This window comes from Sphaeramia orbicularis, chromosome 18, assembly GCF_902148855.1.
Source record: "Sphaeramia orbicularis chromosome 18, fSphaOr1.1, whole genome shotgun sequence".
NCBI classification, from domain to species: Eukaryota; Metazoa; Chordata; class Actinopteri; order Kurtiformes; family Apogonidae; genus Sphaeramia; species Sphaeramia orbicularis.
Window position 1 is genome coordinate 19,796,230 of NC_043974.1, and position 14,670 is coordinate 19,810,899.

Genomic DNA, 14,670 nt, shown 5'->3' on the forward strand with positions numbered 1-14,670 from the left:
ACATCTCATGATAGCGTTCTTGCTGGCTGCCATAAAAATCTTTAGTAAATAAGAATCACTCTTGTTTAAATCCCCTGGGGAAAGTCTAAGGTATAGTGTTGGTACATGAGTTTTGAAGCCCTCTACATGATCAGTGTGATATTTTTTGTCTTGAAAAACCTGATGTATACAATTAGATACATGCAATACACAGATAATCCACCAGGGGGGAGGAATTTGTTCACCAGAGGCCTTTCCAGTGGCACTACAAGATTGTTAGGAGGTAGACCTTTGCCAGTTTTGAAAAGGAATTACCAATTTGTTAGACAAGTTTGTGTCATATTATGTTTTTGTTTGTTCAAAAATAATAATATTTGAGCATTGAGACCTGATGTATCAAATATGATACAAAACTGAAACTCATACATGGAGATTGATATTTGAAAAAAAAAATAGTTTTTGGTTGTTCAGAAGGACCAATAAAGAGTTAGTTAAGGGTTAATTTTCTGTATGAAATGTTATAGTAGATCAAGGTTAAATTCTGTTAAATCTATTCCATTTACAGCAGTGTGTCACTTCAGAAGACATAGACGTAAGAATTCTTTATTGTCATCATGTATACACATAAGGACATTTTATTTGGTGGGTTTTTGCTTCAAAAAAGTGATTAAGTTAAAAATGACAAGACATAGCCTAAGAGCCTTCACACTGAGGTTATAATTCTTCTATTTGAGTCCTAGTTTAGGGTTAGGGTTCCCAGTAAATAGTGTATGCTAAAGTTAAAGTCCCTAGAAGTACCCATGCTTAATGATGTGGCTGAAATGTGGCTAAAGTTTCTCCGTTACTGTCTGAGCATCCTGCAGACTCTCATGAGGTTGAGGAGCTTGAGGCAGAGTTCTTTATTGCACATATATAGTCCCTCATACTCAGATGACATAAGGTGTATTTGTGGCTGAAGCAGAACATCAGACCCAGTGGAGTCATGGATCTGAGTCAGCCGATAAGACCGATAAGGAAAAGCCCTAGTTGTGCTGTGGGTGGAGACGGTAGGAAAGAATGCCAAAGGGAGGCAGAGGTCATTTGTTTTTGTTTTTTTTTTTTTTAATATGAAATGGCTCCAAAGACAAGTTCCAACAGAAAATTCACAAGGATGTAAAACAGTCACACTCATATTAGTTCAGGGGTCACATACAGCCTAATATGATCTGAAGCAGTAAAATAATAGCATAATAACCTGTAAATAGTGTCAACTCCAAATTTTTCTTTTTTTTTTTTTTTTTTTTTTTTTGCATGAAAAAAGTAAAATTACATAATGAAAATGTGCATAACCTGAACAACTATGTACAACCAGAAAAATAAGTGCAGTTTTAACCATATTATGTCTCAGTTTATCATTTACACATCTATACACCACAAAACATTTGGAAACAAGCTTAATATTGTAAAAATTTGACTTGTGTGTCTTTTTTTTTATCTCGTCTCTTCATTTAAAAAAAAAACTAGTTCATAAATATGAACACTTTCATAATGTAATTTTATTTTTTTCATATAAAACAAGAAATTTGGATTTGTCATTATTTATAGGTTATTACACTGTTGTGCATGAAGTTGGATTAAACTATTTTTAATTCTTCTCATGAAATGATAGTGACAATGGGATTTATTCTTGATAGATTAAGTGTAGCAGGGATTCGGGGGTGAAGGGGTACTATTTTTCTTTTTTTTTTTTTTTTTTAATTTAAGTTTTTGCCCGCAATCCGCCTTTTAAAGTCCACCCCCTCCTCTGTGTCCAATCTCCTGCTTGGGGGGTCTGGTTCAGGTGAGGTTCGTCACTTCATCGGCCTGATCGTATCCAGACAATTAAAAAAAAAAAAAAAAAAAAAAAAAAAACAAAGCCGCTTGAATATACAAAAAAACAAGCAGTCAACACCAATAAAACAAACCATGCAATAAAACGTTAATCATAAAAAAAGTCACAGCAAAATCATAAACATACACACAAGTAGATACTATACATAACACACTAAAGATCAAGCATAAAAGAACCAACTAGTCTCAGTAACTTTTGACAATAACACCAAAAATATCTCATAAGAGTTCAATTTAAGAGCTAATTTTCCATGTTTTCTTGATAATAACCAAAATCACATCAGTTCTTACATCAATATCTATGGCATTGTACTGACAAAAACAGTTCTTTAAGGCATTCCATGTTTTCTTTTCTGTCTGTTTTAGTCACATTATACACACAGGAGTTAGTACTTGATTGCATAACCATTGTTTTTGATGACTTTTGATGGTCTTATTTTTTTTTTCCTTGTATTAATATTTTAATACATAGAGTTAACATTTTATCATATACATTGACATTTGTTTTCCAATTCATCTTAACCCTTTCATGCATACCGGTCACTCCAGTGGACAGTTATTCTCCATCTTATCTCTTGTTTATTCATGGGTTTTGTTGTTTTGGTTCTATATCAGCCAACACAGTGGACACTTATGGATCATCTCATACACTGACATTCATACAGTTACAGTAACTTTGCTGTTCTTGATAAGGAAAATGTATTCGCATAGTACAATTCATACACATGCTTTACAAAAATGGAAAAGAGACAGGTTAAAAACACACAATTACAATTTAAACATAATCAATAAACATGAATAATAATCAGTTAAAATAAAATAAAAGAGAAGAGTGCAGATAGAACACTTACAGTTGTGATATAAATCTGATCTGCAGTAACATGCTGAGTGTGTATCAATTGCTAGTAGTTATTAAACTTTAATTAAACGTTTTCTTAAACAAAAAGGTTATTTATTTATTTATTTTTGCATATTATGTCCATGAAGTGAGTAATAACGAGTATTAGAGTATGATTAAATGTGAGCAAACATTAGATTAACTGCATTTAAAAAACGTTGTTGTTTTTTTCATAGTTTTCACACAGTTTATCACTTTCTGTTATTGCATTTTAAATACATGTGTCTTTGCTTCAAAAAATTAAATGTATGGTGTCTAGCTGAGTGGACATTTTTGTAACTCCATAAAAAATTGGTTCATTAAAAAAAATTTCAATCACTTTTTTTTTTTTTTCATGCCTCAAGAGGAATAAAAACACTCAGGAAAAAAAATCATGACTAAGGTTTTCATAATTCATGCATGAAAGGGTTAATTTTTGAAGCAAAGAAACATGTATTTACAGATACACTGCGTGAAAACTATGAAAGACATTTTTTTTAATGCTGTTAAAATGATGTTTTATCATTTTAACATACTCTAATATTAGTTATTACTCACTTTATGGAGATAATGTGCCAAAAAAAACTTTTTATTTAAGAAAAATGGTTAATTACAGTCTGTTTACAATAACAAGCTATTGATTTACACTCAAACATGTTAGTGCAGATCAGATTTATCAAGAACAGCAAAGTTACAGCAATGGTATGAATAACAGTGTATGGGATGATGCATAGGTGTCCACTGTGTAGGCTGATATGGAACTAAAACAATAAAATCCATGAATATACAAGAGAACAGCTGTAGAATAACCACTGAATGTCCACTGTAGTGACCAGTATGCATGAAAGGGTTAAATGCATGAGGTCCAGCTGAGTGGATATTTTTGCAACTCCGTGAAAAATATGTTCATAAAATTTTTTTCAATTGCAGTGTTTTTTTCATGCCTAAAGAGGAATAAAAACACTCAGGAAAAATAACTTGATTAGGCTCAAAACACAGTATTCAAAATTTCTGACGGGACATTTTAGAGACAATTTGACCCACATTTTTACTTTTAAATTCATTTTTGCTTTAGTTAGACCATAAGGGATTATCCAAAACAAGGAGCTACTTTATATTGAAATAAATGTTGGAATGGAAATTAATTAAAGTTCGCTCTCTGATGGGACATTACTGTGTTTTAAACCATTAAGGTTCTCATAATTCATGCATGAAAGGGTTAAAATTGAAAAAAAAATTAGATACACATTGAATGGATCAGTGGGGAAGTTTAATGGGGTATGGCATCCTTTTATTTCTTATGTTGAACAGCTGATAATGAACCGTGGCTCTGGATAATGTGTGCTGTGTACAAAGTGATTGGGTAATTACATAGTGGAACCCTTTAATTTTATCTTTTTAAATTTTTATTTATTTATTTTCTTTTTTTTTGGTGGTGTCTTATACCTCTGCTATATGTCTCAGTGTCTGTCTTACTTTTTATATGTTTGAAAGATTTAATAAAAAATACACTGATCAAAAAAAAGATTTTGCATATTTAATCAGTATAATTTGTAAAAATAAATAAATAAATAAAAATAAAAAAATAAATGTATTATTATTGGTATTATTATTATTTATGTTTCATCTGGTCGGAGATTGTCCACATGTCTTCAGTATACTGGCATCGATAACTGGCATAAATGTGTAGCATGTATGGCCTAAAACCTCTTTTTTTCTGTTTTTTTTTTTTTTTTTATTTATTTATTTTTTTTTTTTATTTTGGTTTGTGGGGGGGTTTTTTTGTTTTTTGTCTTACTGTTACTTTGCTCTTTTTTTTTACTCTTTTTTTTCATATGTAAAAGAAAAATTCAATAAAGATCAAGTCATAAAAAATAAATAAATGTCGAACAGTCTGTCCATCATTTGTTCACCTCTTCTTCCCATGAGAAATAGCCTCCACCTATGATGCAATTCGACAAAATATAAAAAAAACTACTGGTGAAACGTCGGCATGGTAGACTAAATATTAAGTACCTTCACATTTTTAGAGGAAACAAAAATATGAGGAGATAATTTTTACTGTAATAAATGTTGAAATAAACTTCTGTAAGTTTTCTAAAGTGTGAAGTAAGTAGTGGAGTCGTTCCGTCAGTTGGTTTGTGTTTGCTTTTCTGATTACAGCCTATGAGTCAGTCCTCTTCAGTAGCTGCAATAATGGCCCATTGCAACAGGCTAGATATTAACATTCCTGGTGCATGAGTAAAAGCCCCACCCTAGCTCTACTTACAACCCCTCACAAAGGTGTTGCAACAAATGGTTTCAGGCAATTTGGACGGCTGAGTTCACACGAAACGTCTTAGTTCAAATGCATTAACCCTTTCATGCATGAGTTGTGAGAACCTTCATCAAGATATTTTCCTGAGTATTTTAATTTCTCTTTAGGCATGAAAAAAACAATGTCATTGATTTTTTTTTCTTTTTTTTAATGAACCTATTTTTCAAGGAGTGGCAAAAATGTCCACTCAGCTGCACACCATGCATTTAATTTTTGAATCAAAGAAACATGTATTTACTGACATACTGTGTGAAAACTATGGAATATACAGGGTGGGGAAGCAAAATTTACAATATTTTGAGGCAGGGATTGAAAGACAGTGTATGACCAATTAGTTTACTGAAAGTCATGAGAATTTATTTGCCACAAGAAAATGTACATAATAGAAAATGTTTTTATTCTATGTGTCCTCCTACTTTCTCAATAACTGCCTTCACACGCTTCCTGAAACTTGTGCAAGTGTTCCTCAAATATTCAGGTGACAACTTCTCCCATTCTTCTTTAATAGTATCTTCCAGACTTTCTCCTAATAGTTTTGTTCATAGTCATTCTCTTCTTTCCATTATAAACAGTCTTTATGGACACTCCAACTATTTTTGAAATCTCCTTTGGTGTGACGAGTGCATTCAGCAAATCACACACTCTTTGACGTTTGCTTTCCTGATTACTCATATGGACAAAAGTTTCTGAAAAGGTATGGATAATAGTGTTAGGTATGATTATGACATCAATATATGTTTGGTTTCAAAACAATTGACGTAGTGCCTGCTGAGAAAAAACAACTAAATGTTCATTGTAAATTTTGCTTCCCCACCCTGTATATTTTTTCTTTTTTTACCAGTCTTGTCCAGCATCCTAACAGCAGAATGGTAGTCTGGCTGCCTTTTTGTGCTGAACAAATTTGCTTTGCCAAGGGAAACTTCAATGAGGCTCCCCTTGATATTCACTGTCTTTTTTATAAGATTTATTGAATCTCATTTCGATGCTGGACCTGACAACGAAACATGTATTTACTGACATACTCTGCGAAAACTATGATTTTTTTTTATTTTTTTATTTTTTTTAATGCTGCTAATCTGATGTTTTGTAATTTTAACATACTCAAATACTAGTTATTACTCACTTTATGGAGATAATATGCAAAAAAAAAAATTGTTAAAAAAAAGTGTTAACTGCAGTCTAATAATAATAACAAGCAACTGACTTACACTCAAACATGTTACTGCAGATCTGGTTTATCAAGAACAAGAACAGTAATCAGTGGCGTGTACAGACATTTATTTTAGTTGGCAGGTCCTCAGCCAATAAAAAAGGGCACTCCTATCCCAACAATCCTGATCTGCAGCATTTTCATAAATACTGGTCCGTAATAACTTGCCATCACTGTTTATTCAGTATTACACATACGTTAGCATTCTACAAAACAACGTACTGCTACTGCAATGGCCTTACACTTTTCACACCAAATAACTAGAAAAAAAACCAAAAAACATTCTACTTGTAAAGTACAATGAGCATAGGCCTTAAGAGTCCAGGAGCAAAAAAAAAAAATGACCAGAGGAGGATTATGAACCACCCAACCGTGTAAAAATCTACAAAGCCAAAACTGAGTCACATGACCATGACAATCACTAATTTACTGAACAACCTCTATCAGCCTGAACAAACCAGTATCATAGAACCAATCTAGGACTGCACACTGACACAACTGTGCAAAAGGTCTAAGTACTTTCTGTGGAATGAGAACTGTTACAGTAACTCCCTTGGGGGTGCATGTGAGTGACGACCTGACATGGCACACTAACACGGCTGTAGTGGTCGGGAAAGCTCAGCAGAGACTGCACTTTCTCAGGCTGCTGAGGAAGTGCCAGGTGGAGTCAAAGCTGCTGCGGACTTTCTATCGCACCACGATAGAGAGTGTTGTGGCGTACTGCATTACGGTGTGGTACGCCAGCTGCACAGCCAGGGACAGGAAAGCCCTGCAGGGGGTCATGAAGACAGCCGAGAAAATCACTGGCGGCCCCCTGCCTTCCTTGGAAGACATTGGAACAACTAGAGGGCTAAACAGAGCAAGGAGGATTGTGAGGGATCTGTCACACCCAGGGAACAGACATTTCAATCTCCTCCCCTCTGGAAGGAGATACAGATCCCTAGGGAGCCGGACAAACAGACTGAAGAACACCTTTTATCCATGGGCTGTCCGGCTCCTAAATGCATAACCTCCCCTCCTCCTGGGCATGTGCAATAACAATAGTAGTTTTTAATTGTGCAATGGAAATAGTAGTTTTTATATATTTATTCTTCTTATTCTTCTTTTAACTGTATTTATTGTCTTTTATGCCTTTCAAATTCTTATATGTTTACACTTTATTTTTGCACTGTGGGTGGGAAGTACCACTCCAATTTCATTGTTTGCTTTTTTGCACAATGACAATAAAGGCTATTCTATTCTATTCTATTCTATTCTATTCTATTCTATTCTATTCTATTCTATTCTAAAGGAGCTACCTCCTTGGTGCCATTTCTTGAAAGAGTTTGATTACTTCAGAGATGCTGCCATTAGTGAAAAAACACCGGATATTAGTCACTATCAGCAAAATATTGTGTATCCCTTGTTCACACAGGTCAGCAATGCTCCAAAAATCTGAACATCCCAGTATTTGACGCCTTACTCTGGATTAAAGTGGACCTGTACTGGTCATGCTTATGACATTAACTGTGCATTGTGTATTACTTAAAGGCAGAAGAGGCTTAAATTCAGTAAAAAATCACATAAATGCACCACACTGGACCTTTTTATTATGTGAATTACATGCGTGAGCAGAACCTGTGGGGAGCAGCCATTGCTGGCCGTAAGTGACGTACCTGTTGTTGATTCCAGGTGATGAGTACGAGTAAACCAGCAGTAGTCAGTGAGCAGATGACGTGGAAAGCACATACTGGTGCTTGTTGTTTGTGCTGTTGTAAGCTTTGCACTCCACCATTGTCTCTGTTCAGCCTGACACCACAACAACACGCACTTTTAGACCCAGTTTGGATTCATAGGCTGTTATATATTTGTGACTCTGGAAATATACTGGGTACTCACAACTTTTCACGTAAATAAGTAGCAGAGGATTTTCGTCGATTTGTTGGTTCGCCCCTCCATGTCTCCTCACATTATCAAATGCACTGAATTTGTATCACTGGGCCGTGACCTCTGTGACCTCTGTGACCTCTGTGACCTCTCCGCTTGTGACAGCGAATCAGCCGACACACACTAGTATTGGGCTACTGGCTACACTAACCAGCCAAACTTGTGGGGAACGGGACAAAGATTTGCTTAAACAGTTGTAAGTCAAAGTCACCACTATTCTTTTCAGTTTGTCTCTTGCAAAAAGTCGAGGCCATGTGATGTGTGATCAGTAACAGCAGAGCTCCAACCACACTGAGCAGGAGAGAGAGGCAGAGAGAGGAGGCACTGGGAATTATTTGGATTTAACTGAATATTAAAATATGATTATAATGTCATGTCGGTGCGGACTGTATTGTCTTCTTCGAATGAGGAAAAAAAAAAAAAAAGATCGCCAGAAGGGCACTGAGGCCAGAGGGGCAGGTCTTGAGGGACGCCTCAGGTCTACCTGTGCTCGTCCCTGACAGTAATGGTACGAATGTAAGTATACGGGATGATCTACTGTGTCGGCTGATATGGAACTAAAACAATAAAATCCCTAAATGTGCCAGAGAACAGCTGTAGAAGAACTGACCACTATGCATGAAAGGGTTAAGATACAGCAGTGGTTTGTTAAAGGTGAAGGTGCAGAAAAGGTGAAAATCTTCATCCCAAATATTACATGTATTTTCACATGTGTTTAGACCACGGGTTTCAAACATGCGGCCCAACAAAGGTTCCAATTCAACCCGTTGGATGAATTTGCAAAATGCAAAAATTCCAGTCAAGGCTGTTGAACTCATTTTAGTTCAGGTTCCACATACAGACCAATATGATCTACAGTCAAATAATAGCATAATAACCCACAAAAAATAATATTAATAATATTTTAATAGTATTTTCTTCTCGTTTGATGCGAAAAAAAATTACATGATGCCTATAAATAATGACAACTTCAAATGTTTGTCTTTGTTTTAGTGCAAAAAATAACATTAAATTATGAAAATATTTAAATTTATAAACTATCCTGTAACGATAAAATGTGAATAACCTGAATGAATATGAAAAACCTGAAATGTCTAAAGAAAATTAAGCACAATTTTAACAATTTTCTTGGATTAATGTGAAAAAAATAATATCATACCTGGAAATAATGACAACTTCAAAGTTTTCTCTTTGCTTTTTAGTGTAAAAAAAATAACATTAAATTCTGAAAATATTCTGTAACAATAAAATGTGAATAACCTGAATAAATATGAAAAACCTAAAATAGCTAAAGAAAATTAAGCACAATTTTAACAATATTCTGCTTGTTACTAAGTGTTTAATGTTTTTTGTTTTTTGTTTTTTTAGATCCGATCCATAATGCACATGTATAAATGATAAGTTGAGGCATAATATTGTTAAAATTGCACTTATTTTTCTCAAGAAATTTCTTTTTTTTTCAGGTTATTCACATCTTTTTTGTTTGGCTAGTTTATAAAAGTAAGTATTTTCAGAATTTAATGGGGGTTTTTTGCACTAAAACATAGACAAAAATTTGGAGTTGTCATTATTTATAGGTTATTATGCTATTATTTTACTGGTCCGGCCCACTTCAGATCAAATCGGGCTGAATGGGACCCCTGAAAGAAAATGAGTTTGAGACCCCTGGTTCAGACCGAACTAAACCTCCACAGTTTGTTCTGTTTCTGTTAAGATGCCAGTTAACACCAAAGTGAATTAGAAAATACAAAACAATACATCATCAACCTCCTTTTCCTCATCGTCTTTCTCATTTTATCTCAGTCTCCTCTATTCCCTCTTCTTCATCTTCATCCTCTTCCTCTGGCCTCTGGGCTGAAGTGGGCTGTTTATGCAACTGTAAAAATCCAATAATCAGTCAGATGAACAAGTCTCAATACATGAGAAAACATGTGTCTGTGTTCATTTACTCAAACATCCAGCTTGTGAAACAAACAAAAAAACAGCTTTTATTAAAAACACTGGACTGTAACAACACACACTCTTTAAAACTGATGATGCTGTTCAGATAAAAAACACAACATCATATTGATCTTTTCATAGTCTAATGATTTTTTAATGGTAACAGTTTGTCATAGCACGATCCAGTGAATATTGTTTACCTGTTTTGTTCTCATGGTTTTTAGTTTTCTGTGGAAGCAGAGGAGGATGGTAACGAGGATAAGAATGGGCAGACACCTCAGGACATAAATGAACACCTCCATCGACCAAGAATCTGCAAAGACATGTACAATATTATATTATATGATACTGTTTAAATGGTTTTGAAATGTTTTTTAATTGTTGTTTTTGTTGTTTTGAAAGGTTCCCAAAAGTAAAATGCATGATTATTATTATTATTATTATTATTAGTAGTAGTAGTAGTAGTAGTAGTAGTAGTAGTAGTAGTAGTAGTAGTAATAGTACTAGTAATAGTGGCAGTAGTAGTAGTAGTAGTAGTAGTGGTAGTTGTGGTAGTGGTAGTACTAGTAGTAGTAATAGTAGTAGTAGTGGTAGTAGTGGTAGTGGTAGTACTAGTAGTAGTAATAGTAGTAGTAGTGGTAGTAGTGGTAGTAGTAGTAGTAATGGTAGTAGTAGTGGCAGTAGTGGCAGTGGTAGTAGTAGTAGTAGTAGTAGTAGTAGTAGTAGTAGTAATAGTAGTAGTAGTAGTGATATACACTGTAAACAGGATGTTGAGTTCACACAACCTTTAGGATCCTCTGAGCTAAACAAGAATACAACTATTTAACAATAAAAGGGTTAACACATATTATCAGTTAGCTTTGGAACGAGCAAGTGAGGTTTGAGTGTATTTAAGCGTATCCGGTCTTATTCTTCAAGATGTTCTGCAAACCTTCAGCTGTTTCCGACTAACAGGAAGACCACCCACCACAAACCACTGAAACTTCAGTGTATCCTCCCATGACGCTCAAATGCAGCCCTGAGGTCCTCTGATAAATAACACTGTTTATGAACAAACAAAACCATAGGAGCAGGTTTTTATCATATTTATGTGTCTTTTAGCTGCTTCGCCTTGAGTTCATTCAAATTATAAATACAGTCATTATTAGAACCACCTAAGACACATTTATTTCACTGTTGTACTATTTTAGACCTAGTTTAACAATAACTCCATGTTTAAATCTGTCAGAATACACTTAGAGGTCTGTGGGTTCCACCATAACGGGTTCATTAAAGAATAAACATTTGACTGTAGGTGAATCATGTGGATGAATATTGATTGTGGAATCATGGATGAATTTATTAATCAGTGGATTGAAGTTAAATAGAATCACATCTAAAATCTGAAAAACATGAATAACATTGATTTTAGAGCAGGGTTGTCAAACTCATTTTAGTTCAGGGCCCACATTAAGCTAAATTTGATCTGAAGTGGGCCGGACCAGTGAAATAATAATAATAATAATAATAATAATAATAATAATAATAATAATAATAATAATAATAATAATAATAATAACAATAATAATAATAATAAGAGGAAGAAGAAGAAGAAGAAGAAGAAGAAGAAGAAGAAGAAGAAGAAGAAGAAGAAGAAGAAGAATCCTACTATAATGCACGTTTTGTGTCTGTCTGGTGTCCGTCTGATCGATGTTGCAGCACGGGAGGGCGTGTGGGTGCAATGATACTGTTGCACCACAGGAGGGTGTCATGCTATAGTATGATGGTACCACAGGTACAATGCCACTAGTAACATAATAATATATAAATGTCATCTTCAAACTTTCCTCTATGTTTTGGAGGGAAAAAAGTGAAATAATACAATGAAAAAGCTTACATCTACCAACTATCCTTTGAAACAATGTAAATAACATGAACAGGGCATGTTTTTGTGAAATGATAGTTTGTTTTAGTGTAAATTCAGTAAAATGACATGAAAATGTTTACATTTACAAAGAGAACAATTTGGAATTGTGAGTCTTTATAGGTTATTATGACAGTATTTTACTGATCCGACCCACTTCAGATTAAATTGGTCTGTATGTGGAACCTGAATTAAAATGATTAATATCTTCAGTGTCATTTTAGTATTTCACAAATTCATCCTAGGTTGGATATGGCCCCCAGTGCCGCATGTTTGAGACCTCTGCTTTAGAGCCCAGATGGTACAACATGTGTTCAGATCTAAGGACTAAGAACTTCAATGCCTTTCTTGAGGTTTTATTTTGTATTATTTTCTAATTTATCAGAAAAGTGTGTGATTATGTGATGGTTGTTCATCCACAAGTGACATGATACTGTACTGTAAAATTACTGAAACTCTAAAGAAAAAAAAAAGTCGATTTAGGTTAAGATCAGAATTGGGAGAAAAACAAAGAAAAAGTGAATCAAACTGATGTCTGTTTTTGGTTGGGTGTGCTGTTATGTAGATTTCAAAGTTACATTAGCAAATAAAACACACTCTTTGGCTATTTTTAATATATTTATACATGTCGTAGTCATAAGGCATTCCATGTTTCCATACTTTATTCTTTGCAGTTATAAAAAATATCAGATATTTCTTTCAATCCCTGTGTAGACAAGTGCATCTTGGTGCAACTCCTCAACATTACTGAGTTGTTGCTCTGTTTATTTTTTATTTTCTCTAGTTCCAGGATACATTCAAGTTAAACATGTGAATGCATCAATGTGAGCCACTAGAGGGCACCACACATCTGCAGTTGTATCTGTGATCTGTCTGATACCAACTGTGTTGCAGAGGCGATTTCTCATAGACTGCAAGGGAAGGTCAGCTTCCCCTAAAATTTTGAAAATTAAAAGGTTAAATATGTACAGTTGTGTTGACATTTCATTGACTACAAATGTGTTAGAACACATTCATCTCACAGACGAGTTCGTTCAGAATCAGCTTTATCACAAATCAGCGGACTCGATGTTGTTCACTTCTCATACATTCCTGTTGCGCTGTTTTCTCATACGATCTCTGCTCAGTGCATTTACCCGTAGACGCTCAGCGTCCATGTACTTCAATGGGACTGAGTGGAACAGTTTTTTTCATTGCCTCAAAACTGCAAAACAGCAAAATTTTGTTTAAAATATTTTTAAATGAAAAAATTCAAAAACTACTGCGTCACGGATGGACAAAAAATTAACATCTATTTTTTTGCAAGATTTGCAAAGTTCTCTGACTTTCTTATTAAGACTCACTGCTGACAAATGTAAAAAAAAAATATTGGGGAAAAATGGGATGTTTATATTAATCAAAGAAATCTTTGAACCTGTATGATTTCATACTGAAGTATGCGTATTTTGACTTTTTTGCTCAATTTGTCTTGAACCTGTCTGTATTTTATTTGTCTACAGGTTGAACCTAGATGCTCTAACTATTGTGACCTGGGGTTTTTTGTGTTTTTTTGTTTATTGTTTATTCCATATACTGTAAAAAATTTTGTGTATATAAAAAACAAAGTTCTCAAAAGTAAAGTTCCTATGATATTTTCATCCTAAAATGTATTCAGTGTATACCTTAAACCCTCTATTTTACAACCGAATAATTGGTTAGATGAAAAAAATATTTGATCATACCTAAAAAGCAAGAGTTTTGACAAATGGCAGCGTCACGGATGGATGACAAAAGTAAATATCAAATTAAACTTTTTTTATTTAAATTATCAATATCATATAAATTTTTTTGTACAATATTTACAACATACAAATAATTTTAACATTATATTCAAATGTATTTGGCATAGATATATGCATTTATTAATTTTAGACACTGTGTGTTTAGAATATTACATAAATAATATAATAGTCAAATATCAATGTATTTGGAATAAATTTAGTTTATTACCTCCACCAAGGAGGTTATGTTTTTGCCAGCATTGGTTTGTCTGTCTGTCTGTCTGTCTGTCTGTGTGCAAGATAACTCAAAAAGTTATGGACGGATTTGGATGAAAATTTCAGGAAATGTTGATCCTGGCACAAGGAACAAATATTTACATTTTGGTCGTGATCTGGGGGGGTGGGGGGGCACTGATCTGCCTTGGTGGAGGTCTGTGCTCTCCGAGTGCTTTTCTGGTTTATGAGAGTTTATAAAATGAACCCAGAATGACGGCAGAAAACTTTGTCACTTTCCAAACATTCACACTCATAAAACTCCTCAAAATTTTTTTTTTTGCAAATTTTTTCTCACTTCAAAATACATTTTCCTGAAAATGTAAGTAATTACCTACCCAAAAATATAAGTTTGGTGTAGATTATTGTATTTAATTTTTTTAACCTGATGTTAACCTTCCCTTGACTTTGTCCAATTAGCTGGCACTTGTGTTAACATGAGAAGAACCCTCCTGTTAAATACAATGTGAACTTTGTCGTTTTTACAACAGGAACTGATGTTTATCATTGACTGGGTGATAAAACAACATTTTATGTCTTAGTTCGTATCATAGTTTAGACGTAAACCACAACATATGCATTTACAGTCACTTGAGTAATTGTATAATTACTTAT